The sequence below is a fragment of the Lonchura striata genome, chromosome 9 (assembly GCF_050655825.1).
Source record: "Lonchura striata isolate lonStrDom1 chromosome 9, ASM5065582v1, whole genome shotgun sequence".
Taxonomy (NCBI): Eukaryota; Metazoa; Chordata; class Aves; order Passeriformes; family Estrildidae; genus Lonchura; species Lonchura striata.
In genome coordinates, this window is record NC_140711.1 from 24271950 (window position 1) to 24295614 (window position 23665).

The 23665-nt window shown below is 36.6% G+C and overlaps 1 protein-coding gene across 28 annotated transcripts in view; it reads right to left on the bottom strand.

The window, feature by feature from the left end:
- The window catches only part of LOC110477604 (uncharacterized), a 282637-nt gene that overhangs the window by 199866 nt on the left and 59106 nt on the right, over window positions 1-23665 (bottom strand). For 2 of the 28 annotated variants that reach the window (XM_085587283.1, XM_085587281.1), the window contains exon 1: window positions 16457-17058. The exons of 25 other annotated variants lie outside the window; for them this stretch is intronic. The gene's annotated coding sequence lies outside the window, so the exon portion shown is untranslated. Of the gene's footprint in view, window positions 1-16456; window positions 17059-23665 lie in introns of those variants that run through there. One more of the 28 variants, XM_085587308.1, reaches the window with a different exon arrangement.

Consider the following 23665-nt stretch of genomic DNA (forward strand, 5'->3'; position numbering starts at 1 on the left):
CAGCTGCTTCCAAGGGCACCGACGGGTTTTGGTTTGTGTTTTCCAGCCTGTGGTAGACTGCTAAATGCATCTTCCTTTTTTATAGAGTTGAAGCTGTCACACCTCTGGCTTGGGGGGCGCTGCCATCTCTGAGGTAGCTTCAGTCATCCTGTCTACTTCCATGGTAGTGCACTCACAGACTATTTGGATTATATGAAATATGACCTTATGTATTCCATATTCATTAGTAACATTTTTTGCACTTCCTGAATAGGTATGAGTCAGACTAGAGTCACAGTTAACACTACAGCAAAAAGCTTCTATAAACTTGCTTTTCTCTTTAAAGTAACGCCTCACACATTAGCTTTCTATTACCCAAAATATTAACTCAGCTCAACACCAATAACCAACACACAGCTTTTATGGATTCATTACTGCAGTGTTTTTTCAGCACTGTAAGTTTAATTCAAATTTTTAAGTCTCTACTTTTTTTTCTAGAAGAACCCTGGAGCATCGGAGTTGCCAAAGCTGCTCTTTTGTCCTGAATTTGGTACATTGTACTACAATATCTACTGGTAACACAGGAATTAAAAAAAAAAAAAAAATCCAATTTATCTCTCCAGATGGAGGTCATTCTCCAAAGCAATCAACTTCTTTAAGAAGAATATGCACTTGGAATTAAAGATGAAGAAGTGGTCTGAGAAAAAGAGAAAAGCTGACAAAATTTCAATTCTGTCCCTCACCTAGAGCTTGCACAAAACAATTGGACAACTCATCAAATGAAACACCAAGAGGGTTCCTCACTCCTCTCCAGCTGGGTTTGTATCAGGGACATCACATTCCCATCAGCTGCTGGCATCTCAGCTTCCATCCTGGAGGTCACAGCATCACCTTCCTCGGGCCAGGTACAGGTACCACCGGCCCTGTGACACAGCCCAGAGCTTCCTTCCTGTGAGACCCTGAGGAGACTCCAGCTGCTCCCAAGATCTTCCAGAAACACACCAAGTACCAGACTGAGTCCCAAGAGTAAGTAGGACTCAGATATCCATTAGGACCAAGGTGTACCAGCACCAAAGTCCAGGGAAAACACTGTGAAGGGGACAGGAAAACCCTTGGCTCTCCTGAGCAGCACCAGATCCAGGAAACACCTGCAGGCTCTGACCCCACCTCCACAAAGGAGGAAGAGGTTTCTCTTTGCCTTTATGTAGCTATAGATAATAACTATATCTTTTTCCCATGTCTGCACCAATGTGAGTGCAAGACATTTTAGTCAAAACCAAACATTACCAAAACAGATACTGGCAGAAAACCCCTGTGCAAAGTCACAGAAACAGTACAGTTTGTTTATTTTTAAATACTAACTGACCAAACACTTAAACTACAAACCAAGAAATTATGGTGATAGCTCAACAACCTAAATTGATGTTCTCAGTCTTAGTCTAGTGGACAAATATCCACGAAAAATACCAGTGAACACAAGTGAATTCCTTTTTGGCAGTCCAGGCAGAGACCAGGCAGGAAGGCTGAAGAAGTCGTGCTGTTTGGACAGATGGTCCTGCTGACACAAAGCTTAGGTAGATCCCACAGGTTACACAGCTGTTTGCACAGGAACTGTGCAATTGAAGGTATTTTCAAAGAGAATTTTTTGATACCATCAATTTTGCCCCAGTACTTCTAAGAAAAGGTGTGTCCATCTGACTAGGTGCAAGATTACATTAACTGCAAATATTTGGATTGGAAATCCTCATTCCCTATCCAGAAATAGATATCTGATAGAAAGGGTATCAAATCAATTGAGAGATCAGAATCTCTGAATGCTGCTGTAATACATCTAAAACCAATTATCAGTAGAAATATCATTAAAACTGTCCAACATTATTTCAACAATTCTTTTTATTACTTCCACTCCAGCAAAATCATATTCAATTTTAGCCTAGCCTGAATAAAGATATTGCAGTTCTGTGGATAAATTAAAAATTAAAGTTCAAACAAACCTACAATTTTTCTCCAACACATGCTGCATCTATAGTTTATGTTTGGGGACTTTATTGGAAGAATATTGCAGGAGGTTACAGGACAGCTGGTATCATAGCTTGGGAGAATGAGCTTTCACCATCTGAGCAGGGTGGGTGACAAGTTACACAGCAACACCTGCTGGCAAATCCACACAGGAGAAACATCCATGTCCCTTGCAGGAGCTGCACTTCTCTGGAGAAGCAATAGGATCATAATTGCCAGGGACCTGATCCCACAAAGCCTCACCCCAGTGCCTGCCTCCTCACTGGGTAATCTCGATAATGTGCTTGGATTGTGCAAGAAGATTAAAATGAGAAATAGAAACAAAGAGGAAAAGGGGCTTGAAAGAGGAAAGACATGCAGGAGGAAACAGGGATATAAGCAGGGCCACAGTGGCAACACTTCTGAAAAAACTACTAATAAACATTTTTAAGATTTGGCCTTGTGATTTTAATTTGTAATAAAAAAGGGCAATGTTTTTCAGTCATATGAGCATGGGCAAAGGCTTTCATTAAAAAGGGTTACTGCCTCTTCCTCACTGCATCCTCCTATGGTGCTCAGAACACCTGTGCTATTTAGCTTTTTTCCTTGGATTTTTTTGAAAATAACAAAAAATTAACAAAGTAAAATTTGTTGACAGTCCCCCCAGCCAGCACAGTGGGTGTTCTACCTCTGGGCTGTCACATTTCCCATGTTCATTTCTGCAGGTGCTAAATGCATGCTGACAACAACATATGTTACCAGTCTTAAATGTGTGGGATTTTTTTTTAACCTTGTAATTAAAGAGTGCTCACAGCTTGAGGAAAAAAAATAAAACAAAACAGGTGAAAGCTGATTCTGCCCAATGTATTTAACATTCACTTACATCCTCATTCTGTCTCATGATTTGGGTATTTCCCTAATGATGCACAGACAGAAAAGCATGGGGGTGGAAGGGGGAGAGAAGGGATTCTATCTTCCAAATAGTAGTTAGTTAAATATGATACCAAACAATTTTTTGAAAATACCAGAATGCATAATAAGCATTGATTCTCTCTGGGATCACCCTTTGCCCCCTGGGTCTCCTTATTTATATTTCTGAGCTCTCCTTTTGTTTATTTCTGTCTCTTATTTTAATCTCCTTAGTCCTGCCAAGCACGGTATACTTGGTCTCCAAAGGAGTGGTTTCTATACATTCTGTCACACAATATGACTCACCTATTTGAATAAAAATAGGACTTGCCCTATTAATTATAGTATCATTATTTTTGGCTGTTTAAGCCACACTATTATTCATTGAAACCTATACACTGCTCCTCAGGGCAGCACACTAACAAACTACACATATATTTTCAGGGGAAAAAAGGTGTATTTCAGTAAAATTTATCAAGTCATCTAAATGTCCAGTACAATATGCCAGAGTTACTTAAGTCAGCTGAAATAAAGTTATATCATAAAATAAATCAGAAATCGCTCTCAAAAAAATAAGTTTAATTAACTGCATATCAAAAAATATATGATGGAGTACATTAAGAGCAAGTAATATTATTTTATGAGTAATCAAAGTACTACACATCAAAATATATTATAAAAAAAATCAAAGCTATAGAAAAAAGTAATTTCTCAGCCTGTGTTACAAATATGATGCCGTAGGTATTTCCACGCTGTTTTTGTTCTAACCAAGTTTGAAACTTTGAGATGTAAAAAGCATTTCCTTGCTTTCTCTGCAAAATTTCAACCTTATGATAAGCTTAGACTTCCTTACTTGAGGATAACAGAAAAAAAAAAAAAGAAATCTGAAGGGAAGGCCAATGAGTTTGCAGCATTGAAGGCAGCCCAAAGCACTGTTAAGTTCCTCTCCCCAGGGCAGGAATGTGCCTTCTCCAGGAGGGAAAGGCACAAGTGCCCCCAGCCCTGGTAAGGAGAAGAAGTGGCAGGAATCATTTTGGCACAGCACTGCTGCAATATGCTGCAACTGGGCTGAGCTTTCAGAGGTGCTGGGAAAATACTCTGCTGCTCAGCTCTAGGCATTCCTATTTTAGGCAGTTAAAAAACAAACGTGAGCAAATATGCCGAATATTTGCCTTCACTGAGAAGGAAGCCAAAGAAAACCAATGTGATAAAACAGCCAACCTGTGAATTGGCTCTGCAGCCCAGAGCAACAGTTCTGGGTCTGCTTTATCAATATTTTTCCTCAGACTCAGAATGGCAATACTTAGGATCGGAATCCAGACTTTGAACTCTAACTCAAATCTACACTGGAATAAAATTTAAACAAATTTTTAAAAATAATTAATAAAAAATATCTTGTTAAGAGTGACCCTCAAACAGTAAAAAGTCTTCTCACTCATAGAATACACTTTCCATAGCACTGTAATGTTGAACATTTTTACTTCATGCCTACTTTCCTTCTATACCAGGACTGTGCTCCTCCAGTTTAAAGTGATCCAAACCTACATAGTGCATATATGAAGTCTGACACTCTATTAGGCAAAATGATACCTGCAAAAAAAAATTAAAAAAACTTAAAGGAACAGCCTGTGTCAGCCAGGCACCAAACACACAGACTCACCTTATTAAGCTCTGAGAGTTTTCTTAAGTGCTAGCTCCTAGTCCAGCCCTCATAAAGGGTTAAAATACAGATGCTGTGAATGAAATGTATAATCCTTAAGGCCCTGGAGCATTAAGACATATCTGCTCCTTAGGGTCCATCTCTGTCCATAATCAATTTCTTCCCTTGGAGAACATTAATTGTCTCTAATGATAGCTTTCCATCAATACATCCTTGATCTTAAAAGGCCTGTACAGCTTTTTCCTTTATTCAATCAAATCATCTCTACAATTGCCCTCCTTTAGTAAGATAATACCTTTTAAGCCTTGTATTTTAATATAAAAAAAATAAGAGGTAGCAGCAAATTCTAATGGAAGTGCTAACATTTGAGAACCAGGATGATGGCTTCCATTATCCTAAATAATGTTTGAAGATTACAGAAAGCACTGTGTTTCAAAAGGTGGAAACTAATCCCCCACTTTCAAATTATTCCTTGTACAAAAATCTGTTCTGACATTAGGAATTTTTGTGCCCCAACTACAGCAAAGTATATTTAAATATTTGAATATGAAAGATGATTTTCAGCTCTGAAGGGGAAAAAGCAAATAATTACTATTTATAAGCAGTAAATGCTGAATAATTTAAGAAATTGACAACCTTAAACAGAGAAGCCCTTTATTTTTTCATTCTCTGGTACAAGGGTGGCTTAACTGTTCACTCAAATGAGTGTAACTGCAATCAGAAGTTCCTGAAATTATTTAATTTCATGATGGCTCAAAACTCAATCTCCTGGTGACCCGCTAATGTGTCTTGCTTTCCCCACCCCCTTCTCTTCCTTGTACATGCTTTTCAAAAGGCGTGGAAATTCAATTTTTTTGCCATTCAACCGATTTGTTTCCATTCAAATAGAGGATTTTTCTTGCACTTCCTTATCTAGATTGCCCAGCACCAATCTGTGTTTCTACCCATATTCCAACACAGTTCTGTGTGAAATGGCACCACTCTTGATAATGGCTCAAGGACCTCAAAATGAAACACTGATGTCACAAAAGACCTCAAACCTTTAGAAATCTTTGCTTGGTATTTTTTTATATTCAACATGAGAGTGACAGAATTTTGGTGATGCATATTTAGTATTATTTTTATCTAAGAAGGGTCATAGAGCTTTTCCCACAATTGGCTATCATCTACCACTGACTGCAGTATTATTTATCCTCTTACTTGGAAGTAATCACACATGCACAAATAAATAAACAACAGCAGGAGATTTACATCAGGAGCATTAAGAAAACTCTAAAAAATATGTATTGTGCAGGTTATCTTTTCATTCTCACACTAGAACACATACTCATGATGTGCACTTTACTGTTTTCTATTTTACAAAATATTGATGGCAAAAGCAGTAGGAGAAAAAAATAATGCCAGGAACATTAAAAAAAAAAAAAAAAGAAGAAATATAAGCAGGTAGATACAATCAATCTAGTAACTATCAAACCTAAACAAAACAAAACAGGGAGGAAAAAAAAAAGGAGACCAGTTAACAACCTAGATAAGAGATGAAAATTGCCAGTGAGGCAGATCAAGTTTATTCAATGTCCTGATAAGCACCTATTTGCTCTTCCCCATAATGCTCTCTCAGTATTTATAAATTATCATTTAATTATGCTGGCAAGTGGTAATTGTCAAATAAAGCTCAGATAGGCATAAGCCCTCAGGCTGCACATGACAGAAAAATATCTGTTAAAGCTGGGCTGATTCACACGCTTAGGAAATCATTTCCTTTCTTCTTTTTATCCTTGCCAACAAATTATATGAACTGGCACTTTGTGCTTTGTAGGCATTTTGAAGTCTATGCAGATTACAGGAAAGAAAAATTAGTTGTTTCAGTATCTACCATTCCTAAATTATTCTGCTGATTTAAGACACCATGTTCTGTTTCAACAAAAGAGTGCCAAAGATCAAGGAATCAGAGCCTTCCTCTCCTTAGAATTTATGCCCAGGGTCACTTTCAATTGGGTAAATCAAGATTTGGGGAATTATTGAATACTGTGCATAATAGATTTGATACAGAGCAATAGTTAAAATATGACATTTATCCCATTAGTATAGAAACATTAAGCAATATTTTTTAAAAGTCTCTTACTATTTAGATTCAATTATAGACCCACTAAACATTCTCTGATAGTCACACACTGATACAGATGCAGGCACCCACAGATTTAAAGGTCTCCTTAATTTACAGCATACACACCCAACTATTTAGTTATATGTAGTAAAACTGATGTGAAAGAAGTTTTATGCCAAATAACAGTGAAATCAGGCTCTTGAGAACTTTGACCTGGAACATGAGTCTGAGCAACAGAAATGCTGGATTTACAGCACATCGCTGGAACATTCTCTATCAACGCCATTGCAAGATTATTACTGCCATAAAAGGTACCAATATTCTCTTTTTTGTCTGTACAGCTACTGTCAGACAAACTCAGGGTGGCAGACAACTGGCATGAAGTTTCTTCCCCAGCTTTGTGATGTACCTTTGTGCACTGTAGGTCCCATTCTGTGAAAGGCTTTTAGGGTCCTTTGGGTTACTGGAGGAAGCCCCAAGCAAGTCTCAGTCTCCCCTTTCTTTGTACCTCAGCATATCTGTATTTTTTCCTCTCCCTCATCAGCAGAGTGCAATAGAATATCTAGCTCATTTTTACCCATACACTAAACACAATTTCTATTCAGAACTGAGCTGTTATTAGTTAGTTGATGTTATATATGAGGCTTCTACCTATGATATTGGTATATCCTGCATTATCTCAGATCCTTCTAAAGGAGCCACCAAGCCTCATGAATCTTTCAAAAGCAGCTTTCTGATAAAGGAATTTAGATTTTTTTCCAAAAAAATCTGTTCTTTCAGGCTATCAGTAACCCCTACCAATTACCATAGGCAACATACAGTTACCATGCACTCAGTCTACGGTTAAGAGCAATAACAGTAGAACAAGAAAATATTCCAATTTCAATGACATAACTGCCAATTCTTTCTCCCAGTTTAAGTTTTCATGGCTTCAGTCAGTGTGTATGGACTGCTTCACACAGACATTTCCTGTTGCTTCAGAGCAGCTGGAAAAGCACTGCTCACTGACCTGCCTTTTCTCATTACTGCAGTGATCTACTGCCACTGCCCCTGGTCTCATGAAATACATCATCTTCCTCGGGAGACACACGGGGAATTAGTGCCCCAGGGGTTAAATAACACAGAGCTTGGCCAAGCACTGTAATTCACAGGTTAGACCAGATGTTCAAGCAGCAGAATGCCAGAAAGCATTTACTGGTGCTGCTGCAGCCAGAACAAGCTGGTGCCTTATATCCAGCATAAGCAGCAAAGTAGATAATGTTTCTCATAGGAATAGCTTTTAGCCTCATTGATCTCCCATAAAAGCTACTGTACAACATCATGGCCCTAAACACACACACTGTGGTTTAGCCCCAGCAATTCCCAGAAATAGATGCAGGATTGTCATTCTATCAACAACATGCTTCACACAGTGAAGAAAAGGGGGAAAAATAAAAGCCAAACAGGAAGATTTCTTCATAAACAGATCTTGCATTCAGACATTGCAGACGTTAATTCCTGCTGCAGAGCATTTCATCCTAGTATCAGGGCTATAGGTACAGTGAATCAATGCCCAGCCAGAAACATCTGCTCCAGGAGAGGACAACCTGCAGAACTTTTGCCTTGACAAATTTGCTCCTGATCCTTAGGATCCAACTAACACATGGGCTGCAAAGTCACGAAGACTGAACATCACTGAAACTATCAGCATAAAGGCTTTAGGATCTTGGATGTGAACATGGTTCTGTTTCTTTCCCTACAAGACTATAAAACATATAAATCTGTTTAGCTGTGTTTATTTCAAATAGAAATTTATCAAAATAAATTCTATTTTCACTAATTTGTGAACTGAACTTGATATCAATTAAAGAGAAAAGAACTACTTTTAAACACCCCTCAACAAACCACAAGCGACTATTACACAGATGACAGAGAAAAAAGCAGAAAATTTTGGAGAGCTCTAATACTTATTCTGAAATAGGTTTTGTGCTGACAGCTGGCCAGAAATTTTTTTTTGCTGGAAATTATTCCATACTAAGAATAACCTTCATGAAAGAGTTATTTCAACAGAGGCTTTTCCAACCTAAATGATTGTATGACTCTAAGATCTTAACTACATGCCAGACTGGGGGATGAGAAGGGCCTTCTCCAGAAATCAGCATTGTTTCCATTCTGCTTTAGCTAATTTGGGTTTTGTAGGTCTTTCTAGATACATTTTAGAAACAGACATTCCGTAATCAGGAAAATAGGAATCAATTCACTTTTCAAAAATAGTCTACCTATCTAAACATACTTTTTGACATCTTTAATCACAAAGTTGAATAGAAAATGCATCATACTGCATAATAACAACCCAGGGAACTCAGAATGCTTCTGCTCTGGGAAATCTGCAAACCCACAATCTTTTCTATTAGCAAAGAGTATAATGCTGTTACTGTCACAGTTCTTATGCTTATGAGCCTTTGCTTGTACAGTAATATTTTGTTGCATTTACACAGCATGCAACATTATCTAAAGTTACTACTGTAACTCTACATGAAGAACAACCGTGTGAGGAACACAGAAATTACTGCTGAGACTGTGCAAACACAGGAATTGGTATTATGTAACAGACTTCCAACCTGGAGCAAAAAATACCTGGCAGCACAATTCTGCTGGCCTAATCCAGCTTCCACTGAAACTGTATTTTCTCTGGTCACAGAATATAAAGTACCTATAGCTGCTGGGAGCTTTCTTTTCTGAAGTACTCATAGCTACCATTAAGAACGAGAAAATTAGGCATGACCCAACAAAATACAATTTTATATTTAAATCTATATGGATTATTTAAAAGAGTCTGCTGTTTCTTTTTCTCAGTTTGCACAACAAATCTCTTGTGATATCATGGCCTTACTAACTTCCTATACTTCAATTTGAAAAGAACAGGTCACATGACAATTTTGGCATGATTACAGATTGACTTAAAATGGTCCTGGATCTATAAGGTATGATAAACCTTGAATGTTTATCTATAATTTGACTTTTTAAAATTAATTACATTTTACTTTTCTATTAAGTTCAGTAGGACTGAAGCTATTATGTGGTACCACAATACCTATCATCTATTATGTGATATCATAAATAATTACCAGAATTCAAACTGCTTGATTTTACAGCCTCAGGTTGTCTTCATCTTTAGTCCTATCCTTTGCACTCTATGCAAAATTTTAATGTTTAATTTTAAATCTGTTTTTCAATATACTGGTTCAGTTTTCATTTATGTTTTCCAGACAAATAAAATAATGTTGAGTTCATCTAAAAGACAGCTTCACATATCCCCAAAATTTATTTATACAATTAATGAGAAGATAATGAAAGCTCTTCCTTAAAAATAATTATGGATTGGGAGATGTGGATTGACCAGCTCTAAATGTTATTTCTCAATAACAGCCACAATTTCTTTCCAATGAATTTTCTTTTTGAAAAGATTTCATCACATACATAACCATGGATTTTTAGCTTAATTCCACTCTCATCAAGCCACTTCAACACCAGGAAGTTGAAATCATACTAAATGCACATACCCTGAGAACACACAGACTGTATCCAGTTTCAAACAAAGTCAGGCCCATGTACATCTCTGAAAATCCACATGTAAACTTTATAGTTCAAGCCTATCTCATTACTGCAACAGCATTAACAAGATACTTCTCTTTTTTCCCTTATATTTCCTGCTGACTTCCCAGGTCAACCTAATAAAGCCTTCATGGTCTCTATCATGACAGCAAGAGCAGGAATATGGAGTTTCTTTTTTTTTTATTGGTAATTTTATGGAAAAAAGTGATTTAAAAATGTGAAGCAACGTGAAAACATAGCATGAAACTGCAAAAATGAAAACAATTTTTCTTTAGAAATTGTTACTCTGAAAACATTCTGAAGAAAACCGTTTCCTATTCATAAGATAGTATCTTACTCTTTAGGGGTACTTTAGGGAGAAAGATTTTACTACAATAATAAGTATCTTCCTTTTTAATCCATGTTGAAAATTAGGTTATTGAAAAATGGATTTTAATTAGAAATTTTTAATTTACATTGATTAAAACTGAAGTATGTAAAAAAGTGGCATTATCAATTACACTGGAAGTACATAGCAGAATATCAGCTTTCCTGGAAATCGGTATTTTGGCATATGTTGTATTCAGCACCACATCAACATCTTCACTGTCATTTCTGTAGTTTCCTTGCACATGAGACAACTTATACTTTTTCCTTAAGAATTTATTTTTTATTTTGCTTAAGAATGGCTTCCAAGCTCCCTCAAACTCTTGAGGGGCATTCCCAGGAGGCAGAAAAGAGCCTGTGCCATGGCTACAGCTGGAAAGCAAAGCATGTCCACTGGCTGGCCCCTTACTGCCCAAAAGGCTGTGGAAGCTTGCAATCTGCCCAGCTTTTAAATCAGTTTGAATATATTTGCCCTGCCACCAGTTTTCACAAAACTTCCAGGAATACAGGTATTTTACACTGCTTTAAAATCTGAGTTTAGCCAACAAGGACATGGAGGTGTGGAGAGGGAGCATCACAACACAACAGTAAACCAAGCTAAAAGTTTCCTAAGAGGTTCACATCAAAACATCTGGAATCAGCTTCTTGCTTTGTTTTTTATAATGTGAAGATTATTCATTTGAATTTATAAAGCGCAGAGAGACCCCCGAGAAAGAAGATGCTGGGAAAATAATAAGCATGTTTATCAGTCTGCTCTTATTCAAAATAGAGCACACATCAAGAAGCCAGGCAGTGAAGGCAGCCTTTGTGAGCCTGAAGCTGGGATTTCCAGCCCCTGTGCAGAGCCGTGTCCAGCAGCTACACCAGGCGAGGTGACCTGGACAATCAGGATCTTTTCCCATCATGGGGACAGGTGACATTCAGGCTGGGGGCTGAGGACATGCAGGATATTCAGAGAGGGTATTGCATGTTTCTTACTGTTTCAAAAGATCTAAAAGTGCCAGTAAAAAAGCCATGTGCTCTTGTAAGAAGCAGTCATTGTCTAGTCCCAGTTTCTCTTGACTTCATATGTGTTAATAAGGATAAGATCTGCTTTAATTTTAGACCTTAGAAAGTCACATTGGTTTTGTAAAGTGTGGCCACATGGAATTTACTCCAGATGCTGTTGGCATAGCACAACACAGCCAGCTGGAATAAACCATGAAGGAAAAGGATCTTGGACAAAGGTGCAAGACGGCGTCAGAGGAAGATCCTCCAGAGAAAGCTCAGGAGATGTGTGAGGTGAGGCCATTTGGGACTGCAACTCCTTGGTTTAGGGTTGTTATAATCTCACATCTCCTCAAAGAAGTTGCACACCACGAGGACAAATTGACTTCTCCCTGTGAGGATTATTGGAACTTCATGAACAGGAAAAACCCAGAGATTTCCGATTTTTGCTATGTGAAAATATGTAAATTTAAAGACTAGTTTTAGAACTTTACAAAACTTTTTTCTCTTGCCATGTTTCTTCCCTTTTGCCCTCTGTATATTTTTCACATAATCTAATTCTTTTTATTTTTTTATATTATTCAGAAAGATATCTGTGAGCATCCTCTAGTTACCACAAACCTAAAAAATGAGAACACATAATATATATTTAGTTAGGAAATGGCTACAATTTCCAAGAATCCTTGGAAGAGAACTATCACAAATTAGAAATTACTGTAAGGATAATACAAAACAACTTCACAGTGAACCCAAAATTTAATAGCTACTTCTAGTACTCTCTAACTTATAGCTAATTTTTTTTCATATTATAATTGAAAAATATTTTTTCCTTCACATTTATACACTAACAGGTACATGGAAAACAAACTTTTAAGTTATAATTATATTTTGAAACTATTTGGTTCATACAAGTTTTTTTGAAACTATGACAGAAAAATTATGCCAGTTATTATGTGCATATTGCTTTTAACATTTCACTAGAAACCTCTACTTTGCTGCCAATACAGCAGCACTGAAGAAACTGTTGAATTTCTAATGCCACTTTTCCTAAATTTTGATATTTTCTCTATCATCTAATTCCATTATTACTATGTAACAGATGTTTATTAATGTTCTTCAAATGCATTCTGGGCTGAACCCTGTCTGCCATTAAATATTCAAAGATATTGTTAAGATCATCCAGTCAGATTTCTTCTATAGGCTGGGCCATATAATTTCAGTTGTTCCTGTACTGAGCCAAATAATGTGTGTTTGTGGCTGCCTCAGCTCCTCTTTCTGGAGGGAGTGTATTTTTCCTTTCTTTTCCAGCAATATCCTGATTAATACATCTTCTTCTCTCAAGTTTGGATTTCATTGTGACATATCATTTTGCTTCAGTAAGTAAATATATAAAATGTGTATCCAAAGTCAGGTTTGAAAGCCATGTAACAACTGACCTATAACAAACAATGGGTCTTCTACAGTGGGTGGCTTTGCCAGGATTAGTGTGTTTCGATGAGATAATCAACTATGCATTTTGTGACCAGCTCACTCACATCCTGGCAAAATGATCTTGCTGGGAGGCAGACTGCATGCTTCACTACCAGGAAATGGACAATGACAGATAGTCTGCATTTCCATTTACACGTATCCTTAATTGTTGTCACTGAAAAAGACGTGCCAGATACTGACACAACAGATCATTCAAAATAAGTTATGTATTCATGTTAAGCGTTATTTATCCAGACTGCAAAGGAAAACAAATATTGCTCTTTCTCCCCCCCTTCCTAATTAGCCAATTGTTTCAAATGCTTTTTGTTAGGAATTCAGCAATTTATGTTCTTTAAGCTTGTCATAAAGATAACGCTTATTATGAACTATGCTAAGAATACAGCCCTAATTCAGCTTCCTTTCTTTTCTGGCTACACCATAATGAAGATGTTTGCAGGATTCATTTATTTGATTCTGTCCAGGGAGCCTCATGAAATGTATTTAAAAATAAACACAATGAAAAACCCACGCTCAAAACATCACTGGCATTTTTTTTTTGTGTGTGTGTGTGACATCCTAATAACAGTGCTATGGAGTCCTGTTAAAATTTGGTAAAAGAGAAAAAAAGCTGCATTAACAGATAGGAAATTGGAAAAGAATAGTCTAGCTAACGCTATTTAAGAAAAGCTGAAAATTATGCTATAAAACAACCTCATTAAGGCAGCTTTTAAAAAATAAACAAAAGAAACCCCCAAATCCCTAAAGATTAGAGACAAAAAAAAAAGTAACTTAAAAATAATTTCATAATAAAACATAGCCCATTCTAACACTGGAGACCTCCTGAACAAAAATAGTGTAGAATATAGTTGTTGTCATTATTGTTAGAATTATTAATAATAATAAAAAGAATGTTGGTCTTTAATTTCCTAAGAGAAGACCACTCATCTTGGTCACATCATGAAGTGTACAAGGACTCCTTCAGTGAAGGAAAAAGAGCTTCCCTGGGTCCCCACACACCAATTCTCAGCCTCTGTTCTGCCCTCTTCCAATTTCTCAGTGATCTCAGCTTCATCAAAAGCAAAAATTAAAAAGATTATACTGAAGATCCTAAATTAGAGAAGTCTCACCAGACTGAAGACAGATTTAAACTGTCAGTATATAATGCATAGAACATAACACAGAAAGATGATGTAGAGAAAAAACCTGCTCTGAATTAATCAAAGTCAGTAAACGAAATAAATCTCACCACTTTTATAAATATTATCTAGTTTCAATGTATATATTTTCCACAGTTCTGATTTTATACCGTATTTCTTGGGAAAATCACTTTTCATGACAATCAGTGGAACAGCCCATTTCCACAATTCCTTACAGCCCAGCAGGCAGGCCTACCTCTACAGCCTTGTTAATTATGAATCCTTTCTGTAATGCTAATAGATTATTCCACTTTGAATGAGCATCCAAAATTATTTAGTAACACCTTGTTTAATATGACAGTTTTGTGATTTTACATATGAAATAATTAATTTGCTTTAAAAAGTGTAAAAAATATAAAAGAGCCTTGACTTGTGCTATCATCTTTTACAGCATAAGCAACATCAGGGGCAAGTCATTAATTTCTTTGGGGGGTTGTTGGTTTGGTTTTTTTTTTCTAAATTTTGACAATTCAGTCAACATCAGCATATCTCCACCAGGTCGGTACACACAGGATATGACAACAGATGGTTCTACAAATGATTATATATGAAATACATAAACCAAGTCAGTGTCAGTCTACAACAGGTCCCATGCCTAAGTAAATTTGTTTTCATCTTTAGAATGTGAAAAGAGAATGCAGCTTAGTTTGGATTTGTTGTTACTCCCAACATTTTTAGTTTTGACTGCAAAATCCTTATTCTTTCACCACAGTATATGCTTAGAAAATGCACAGTAGCTACTCATTCTTTGACCTTTCAAAACCAGATTTCTTATAAAAGATTCAGACATTTAACTCCATGCACATTTGTATTAATGCACCAGCCAGCTCCAAAAACAACAGCTTCCATAATGTGCTGCTACACTGGCTAATCCAGTCTCTCCTTCATTGGCACGAAGCTGACTGTGGCCCATTCCACACTACCTGGAAAGCTGCAAATCCTTTACAAGGATTTGTGCTGCATTACATGGTAGAATGAAAGGTTTGTAAGCAAAATTCTTGGAGAAATGAATTATGGCACTAATATAAAAGCACAACACTCAGACTAGAGATTGCTGTATTCTCATATCCATACAGCTACATTTTGCACTTTTGTCACTTAGCAATCCCATTTCAATGAAGGCTGCAGGAATTCAACCCTCTTGAAAACCAAGCCATTAACCCTTGCCTCAGTTTACCCAGTAGCACTGTCTTATGGTAAAATACAGATGTATTTTACTACAAGAGTGCACTGAAGAATTCTCTCTTTTTTATTGTTCTCTTCTAGTATTATGGAAAAGCTTTTGTAGAGTACTCAAACATACTCCAGGAACAGATAAAGCACTTCCTAAATTGGTCTAGACAAACTTATTGCTTCCAGCTTATTCACTCTCTTCAAGTGGCTTCAATTTCCTGTGCCATTTCAGGAGTAACCTGGGGAAGGAAGGAGGAGCTGGTTGAGCCATATCCCTGGCACACCTGTGTCACTCAGCACTCCATACCAGGTGGTCCCTAAACTGTTCAGACCAATTATCTGTCAACTACTACAGATAGGCCAACTTATATTTACTCATTTATGCAGCCAGGTGTTTCCTGATGGCACCAACACTTCCAAATAAGCTGAAGATACTAAAACTCCACAGGAATTGCTTGTTGTCCATTTGCTGGTCTGTGCAAAGATCGTTAGACATGCTAGCAAAGGATGAAGGTCAATGGACCAATTTGCCTTTCTAGAACCATTAGATCAGAAATTTGCTGCCCATGGACAACTTCACTGTAGAAAAGGAAACATTTTTCACTTCTATTGCACCCAAAACAGAAACAAACCAATAGCACTTTGACGTAAGAGTGTTTCTTTCTACCACAGCCCCTCTTGATCCCCTGAGCTACAGCAGATTGCAGGACACAATCATCACATGCCCCTTTTTGTCACAGGTTGTCACCAAGGCCAATTAATGGCAAGTTATTGCAGGCCTGATATTCCATTTAGCATCCAGCTGCATGCTGATTATAATATAGTTATGACATTAATATAATTACACATTCTATATATAATAGGCATCGTAGAACATATAATGACATAATATTGCCACAAAAGACAGTCTGGAATACAAGTCCTGAAAGTATGTACGGCTATTTCTTAATTTATTTTCCAAGCCTGATTTTTTCTTGTTCTAGCTACCTCCGTTACACTGAGGGAAAAAGCAACACTCACCCAGAGGAGGTCACAAGAGTCCTGCATGAGCAAACAGAGCAGCCCAGCCTGGATCCCGCCTGGCGAACGGGATAAATTCCTCCAGCAGAGCCACACAACTCTTCCCCCTCTCGAGGGCAGGCAGCACAGGAAGGTGCAAGCCTCCAGAATCCTCAAACCTGAGCCTGCTCCCTCTGCAACACTCTCGGGCTGACTACATTAGAAACAAGAGAACAACTCCACGAAACAAACTCTCGTGTAGTTCCTCACATCATTGCTGATGGACTAACCAAGCCATCGCAGAGAATTCATTTAGCTTGGCATAAACCATCCAGCCCTTACGGTGCAGGAACAATGCAAATGGATAATCAGGGGTATTGATTTCACAACGATTAATGGATATTGTACAGTATCTTTTTGCACTCTGCTTTCCTTACACAGCCAAGGCTCCCAGTAACGTCACGGGGAGTTTCTCGAGTGAAGAATGCTGGACTAGGTAACTGGTTTTGCACTTCAGGGCATCTTGCTCCGTTTGTTTTGTGCATAATAAAAGCTCATACTTGTACAGTAATTTAGCATTTCTGAATAAACAGAAATTGTGATTCATAATTCTCTATCTTCTTGTCCCCATTTCTTAAAAAAAAAAATGAGTCACTGTTGTTTAATCCGATAATTATGCAAACACTAAATCTTACACTGGAGGAGAAAATGTTAACACATATTGAAAAACCAAAATGCGTAGAACTATAATCTGTATGATAAAATGCATTACTCTGTTTAAAAGGATTGTTTTACAGAAGCAATTAACAATCAGCAATCATACAGTTCAGCCCGGTGTTTTGATGCCATCTGTTGGAGTAAGGCTTCACATTCCCTCGAATGAAGCTATAATTTTCCGTTTATGATTTCATTAGATGCATAGAGTGTAACAGCCACAAAAAGAAAGAGGAATTCACCAAACACTTTCATTTCAGAAAGAGCTGCTCTAAACATTTCTGTTTCACGCAAATCTTCTCCCAAGAGGACAGGAAGTTACAAAATTTGCAGTCATTTCCAGAATTCAGTACACATTCTAGTGTTTGAAGAAATGTATCAGAGGCTTTATTTCCTACCAACAAATTTCTGAAAAATTTTATAAACATTACACATTTCATTTCACTCAAAAAACTGCTGTAAAAATTACTCAGGAGAAAAGTTTTTTTTTTTGTTAATTTCCAAAAACTGTAGTGATGTTTTTCCAATGGAGCAAGTTTGTTTTTTATAAGTCTCACAAGAATACATTTTCCAGTTTTATTAATTCATTAAATACTTGATTAAATCTTTGGGGGATTTTTCACTACACTAGGGGGAGCCAGATCACTACATTGTACACACAATTAGCTCTAAGTTTCACCCTCTAAAAAGATTATTTTTAAAATAGCCTTATAAGCATCTCTGGCTGACAAACAAAACATATTTTTATATGATAGCACTAATACAGAAGCAAGGCCGGGGTTCTCACACCACAATATACCATGGAATATTAAGTAAATAATAAAAGCCATAGAAATAAATTAAAATTACTCTTATTTTTTATTATTTCATTGTCATTATTAAATAATCTGCTTTAATGTATGCAGGGGAAAAAAAAAAAACCCAAACCAAACATCAAAACCCCAAATCAATCATCTGAAAAGCAACATAAAATAATTCTGCTTTTCATCCTAGTACCATACATCATGCAGATTCGCCCCTATAATGTTGGCCATTTATATTATTAATTCAACAACAGCATAAATAAGGAATGCTACTACACTGAATGCATAACTATTACATTTTTCTTTTGCACTGATACTCACCAATTACACAGAATTTTTTGCTAAGAGTAGAAGGAATAAATTCTGATTTTACTTTTCATGCGCCTACAAGTTTTAGTCCTCTAAAATAGACCCATTTGTAAATCTTTCCTTTTTAAAGCCTCCAATCAGTTTACTCTGATAGCAGGAAAATCACATTACGACAAATAAAAAAATGAGTCGATATGGTAAATGATGACTTTAATTATTGATTCCTTTCAAGCATTATGGTGAAAATTGCCCACTCAGTCACAGCTTTCAAAATCAAGAACAGACAAATGTACATGGCTGCAAAACGATGCCCAACTGTACAGACTTCAAAAAACCCAAGTACCCCACCCATGCCAACTCCACAGATGTCAAAGAGCTTCCTAGAACGAGGCAAAACTACTTATGAGCTGCTGAAGGACCCACAAAGGCAGGTGCCAGACACGGAATTGCAGATGCTGAAAAAGAAGGAGCACAGTGATGTGGTACTATGTGTATCTGCTATATCTGAAAACAATGAGTTTGGGTAAAAACAGATTCCAGGAAACACCAAGGGCCTCTCGTTCAACTAGAGATCTGTTTATTCACTCCAAGAAGTCAAATATCATGCAAACCTTTTATGTGACTGCAGTTAAATTAATTATATGGAGACATTTAACAATTAAATATATGATTGCAAGTAGAAGAACCCTAGGATCTTGAAAAAATTATATTCTATTAATTTGTTTGGCCTCTTTCATTTGTATATTCAATTGTCTTTGGGTTTTTTGCTGTATTTGTCTTATAGTAATAAATGTCCATTTAAACTACCAGGTTTTTCTAGAATACATTTTCCAGACTTGGGTATTTGACAAAAGTATATTCTTTTAAAACAAGGAATGTATTTTAGTACAAAAAAAATCTGATAATTGTAAGCATAACTATTTACCTTAAAAAAAAACCAAGTTCATCCTACTATTTCACTTTTTCTTTTGCATCCCCTACTCTCCACTCACGGCCTATTTTTTCTCTTACTCCATCCCCCACCAGGGGATGAGCTGCCCTACATCATTTGTCGTTTGTATTTCCAGTTAAACCTCCAGTAGAAACTCCTGGATGTGGCTTTCAAATATTATTATTATTATAATGAAAGGAAGGGGAAGGGTGAGATGGCCCCAGACTGAGTCTATTGAGTCTGGTCTGGCTTGGCCATCCCAGGATTGTGACGACAGAAACATCAGTGGGAACAGGAAAATAAAATTGTTGTGCAGCAGGTGTTGTCTCTGGCTTGGAAGCAACATTTTACCAGGCTGATTTCTTTATAAACCCAGATTTAACTCCTATGTGACCCTTAAAATCTAATGAAAATCAGATTTTATCTAATCTGTGTTACCCAGAAACAAATCTGACGCAACAGTGAGTTGCTGGGAATATTCAAGAAATAATACTGCATTTTATTCATGAATATGAACCAATAGCTATGAGAGAAGGAAACTGTGGATCTCTTCAAGGTTTCCCTGGATAACATGTGGCCATAGCCCCTATAGTGTATTAGGCTGACAGCTGCAGAAATATTTCCATTAGAAAGTACTTTGGATTCTTTTCAAAACTTACTAAGCACTATAATGCTACTATCAGTACTTCTCCCAAGCTGCAAATTCCCTACACAGAGGCACAGCAAACAGCACAGGCACATTTTACACTCATCGCTGCCCTGTCCTCGCTTTTCTGTGCTAGAAGAAACTTCTCATTTTCCACAGGATGCACATTTGCATTTTATTAAATTAAAAAAGCTAGAAATTTTGACAGAAGATCATGTGTTGATGGCAAGGGTGTAAAGAGGCAAATGTTATTTGAGTGAAATTAACAATATTTTTTTCTTGTTCTTACTCTTGTGCAAAAGATGTTTGTAATTTCAAGAGATCTAGTGACTGATTGAATCTGTTGCCTGTTTTCACTAAAAGAAGATCAAAGTAATTTTCATGTCTTAGTTTACCAGCAAAAGTCAGTAATTATTGAGTATAGTGAGCGCATGGAGAGCAGGCAGTAGGGACCACTACTTCTGATCTTTTATTAGAAAAAAAATCAGAACCTGTGAAAACTAGTCCTACACTGACATTATAATTCATAATTCTGTGAATTACTGAATGAACTAATCACACAAGTCTTACTGCTGCAAGATTTTATTGGTTGAATACCTTATCCACCTAGAAATAGCTCAGGCATGTTCTACCCTAAGAGCAAATCTTGTAGGGAGGTGATTACTGTCTATTGTGACCATGTTTTACTGCCCAGCTACTCAGAAGAGTTTTGCAACTCAAGTAGTTCAAGTTCTTGGATGGAACAAAACAAAATTTTCAGCTTGCAGTTACAGAATTAGGAACTTCTTATGGAATGATAAGGAGCATCTTCTTACAAAAGTTATTTTGAGGTAAGGTTTGAAATTATGGGTATAAAAATCACTATTGAAAGCATATTTTGATTATAACCTGAATTTCAGCTGAGTTAGAACAATACCCTGTGTCTGTTCATCATCCTTTATCAACAGTAATTCATTTGTCAGCAGCCTTCTCTCATATAGCTTACTGCATCCTAAGTAGCAACTTGACATTTAGAGGTAGGAGGATAAGTTAAAAGATGATTTAAAAAAAATCTCATATTGTGAGCCAAGTTAAAAAAACCACCAAAAAACCTACAAAACTCACCTCAAAACTCCATAAACACAACTGTATAATACATTCCTGCAAAATTCTAAGATAATGAAATAAATGCATTAATAATTCTTTAATGCTAGCACTGTTTGCTGATATATCCAAAGGTTATTTTGATATGTTTGCCTCAGCTTACACAAAGAGATCATGTTTTGCTGCTTATTTAATATTAATTTCAAGTATTTTTTGGAAGAAAATACGTCCAGGGATACACCCCTACAACTTTATTTCTGGCCCAGAGAAATCTCTATTTTGAGATGGCAGTGGTGTACATCTGGCAATGACTCCCTGCACAAGGGGAAAATTTTGGTCCCAGCTTACAAACTTCCACTGCAAATGCTTTAATCTGCATTTCTGGGTTAAGAATGAAGCACTTTTGCCTACCAGAGGAGGAAGAACAAGTACATAAACTACTGCCACAACAAACACGTTGTCTTCAAAGGCAGTGCTTGATGAACAAAGGAGCAGAGTTCATTTGAATTAACCCCCAATGAAAGTCACAGGTGTGGCACAAGCACCTGGCACTTTGTCCTCTCCCTGTTCTTCTCACCCTGGACAGCTCCTTAACAAGGACCATGGTTTGCTCTAGCAAAAGAAATTTCCAAACAAATTCACTTGTTAAATTATGACAATTTTTACTAATTGAAGGAAAAGTGACAAGAGAAAGATAAGCATTTAATATTCCATTAAAAGAAAAAATACAGAAAAACTACTCAGGAGGTTTCACAAGTGTTAACATCAAATCCCACAACAGCATCATGATGCTCCAACACAACCAGTTATTTTATCTTTTTCTAGAATTACAACAACTCATTACTAACCAGCAGTTGGTTGGGTTCAACAGCTATTCAGGAACAGCCTTTTCCTCCAGTTAAAGCATGTGCAGTATCAGGTGGAGTTAACAAGTGTGCTCTTCCCACAACCTAGGTCCTAAATATCTCCAGGGACATCAAGTATGACATAAGTGATATACAAGGGCCTCTAATTTTAGTGGAAAGCAAATGACAATATTTTGCTTCCAAAATGTTTTAGCATCTACTTTAAACAGTTTGCATTATTCTGTTCCACAATCTCCTTTGCCAAAGCTTGTTATAATTGAGCTGAGAAAAGAGGTTTTATTCCTTACATGAACTTAGTGCAGCATTACAGCCTATTAACCACCCATCCCAGAGTTCCTTGTCAGCTACCAAATATTCTTTTCTGGCAGAGTCAGCCCATCAGTATGAACTCAGTGTATAAATATGTGTCCAAGTCTTGTACCTGGCTTTAATTTATCTATGGAATCTTTTATCAATAGCACGTGAACAACATTCAAAACATGGCTAGGGTGGTTTTGTATTCAGAAATTGTTAAAAAAAAAAAGCTCTGAGAGTTAGAAGACTAAATCCTATTGATTCAAATATTAGTGTAATTCTATCACTAAATAGCTCCTACCATTGGTATCCTCTACCATTAATCATCTTAAATATCATCTAACATCTACATCAGCTGAAAATAAAATTAATTCAGATGCCTCAATCTAATCCCTGGCAGGTACTCATTAGCATAAGAAAACTGCTCCATGACTGCCTCCTGATTATATTCTATGTTCATAAATTACTTAAAAATAAAAACTATACAAATCGAGGTGCAATTTTCAGAAGTCAGCTTTTCTACTGTTTTTTCCCTTGGTTTGTTTATTTGTTTTCTTAAGACAAACCCTCTCAAGTGTATTACAGCCTTACATAGGTAAACCTGGATGAGAAATTGTATCTCATACACTCAGTTTTAGTAGACTCAATATCTGTCTTTATCAGTGCAGAATTAATCTAAAATTATTATAAAAGACAAATATATTTATTATCTACTGAAAAGATAAATAAATTTTAATGGTGACTGCTCTACACAAAAAAGAGCCTTGAAATCAAACCACTAAATTTCAAGAACTTTTAAGATTATAACGTCTCACATGTACACTCTCTAAAATATCAAGTGAATATACACAGATATGAAAATATCAACAGAAATGACATTTTAACCAAAGGTGTATGGAAAAAGCTTTTATCTTCTGACTTTTTGCTGGAATACCTCAGAAATATATGTGATCAGTTATCCCAGAGAACCAAAACAACAACAGGTAGGCACTTGTTGAACTAAGAAACATAATCTGCCCTGTGAATTCTTAGCTTATTAACAAACAATCCAACAAGCATGGTCTTAGAATATCTACACTTCACACATCAGGAAATGTCTGTACCAAGCAGTTTCAGTCTAAATTCTGCTTGCAGACCAGATGACTCACCTCCACAAAGAACAGAAAAACACTATTTACCTTCACTTTCTTTTCTACTGGCAGAAACAATATCTGATGTAACTTAATTTCCATAGTCACTTAAAGCAGTCAATCTTTTCCTTGAAAACTTTAGGGATAAGTCAGTCTCACTAAGCAGCTAAAATAAAAGAATATGTCAATAAACACATAATTTGCTATACTTTGACATGAACTAAGGCAGACAAATGCAAGCATAGAAATAAAAAAATCTTAGAAAATTTAGTGTTCAGGCTGCAGTGGTCAGAGTCCGCTCTCAGTTACACAAAGCATTTGCTTACAACAGCATTTATTTAAGGGAACAAGACTCATGATGACCATTGGTCTAAGTAATGCCAGAATGTGGCACTGAAATGACATCTTTGCTTTTGGAACACAAGCAAGGCTTAATATACTTTTCAGCTGAACT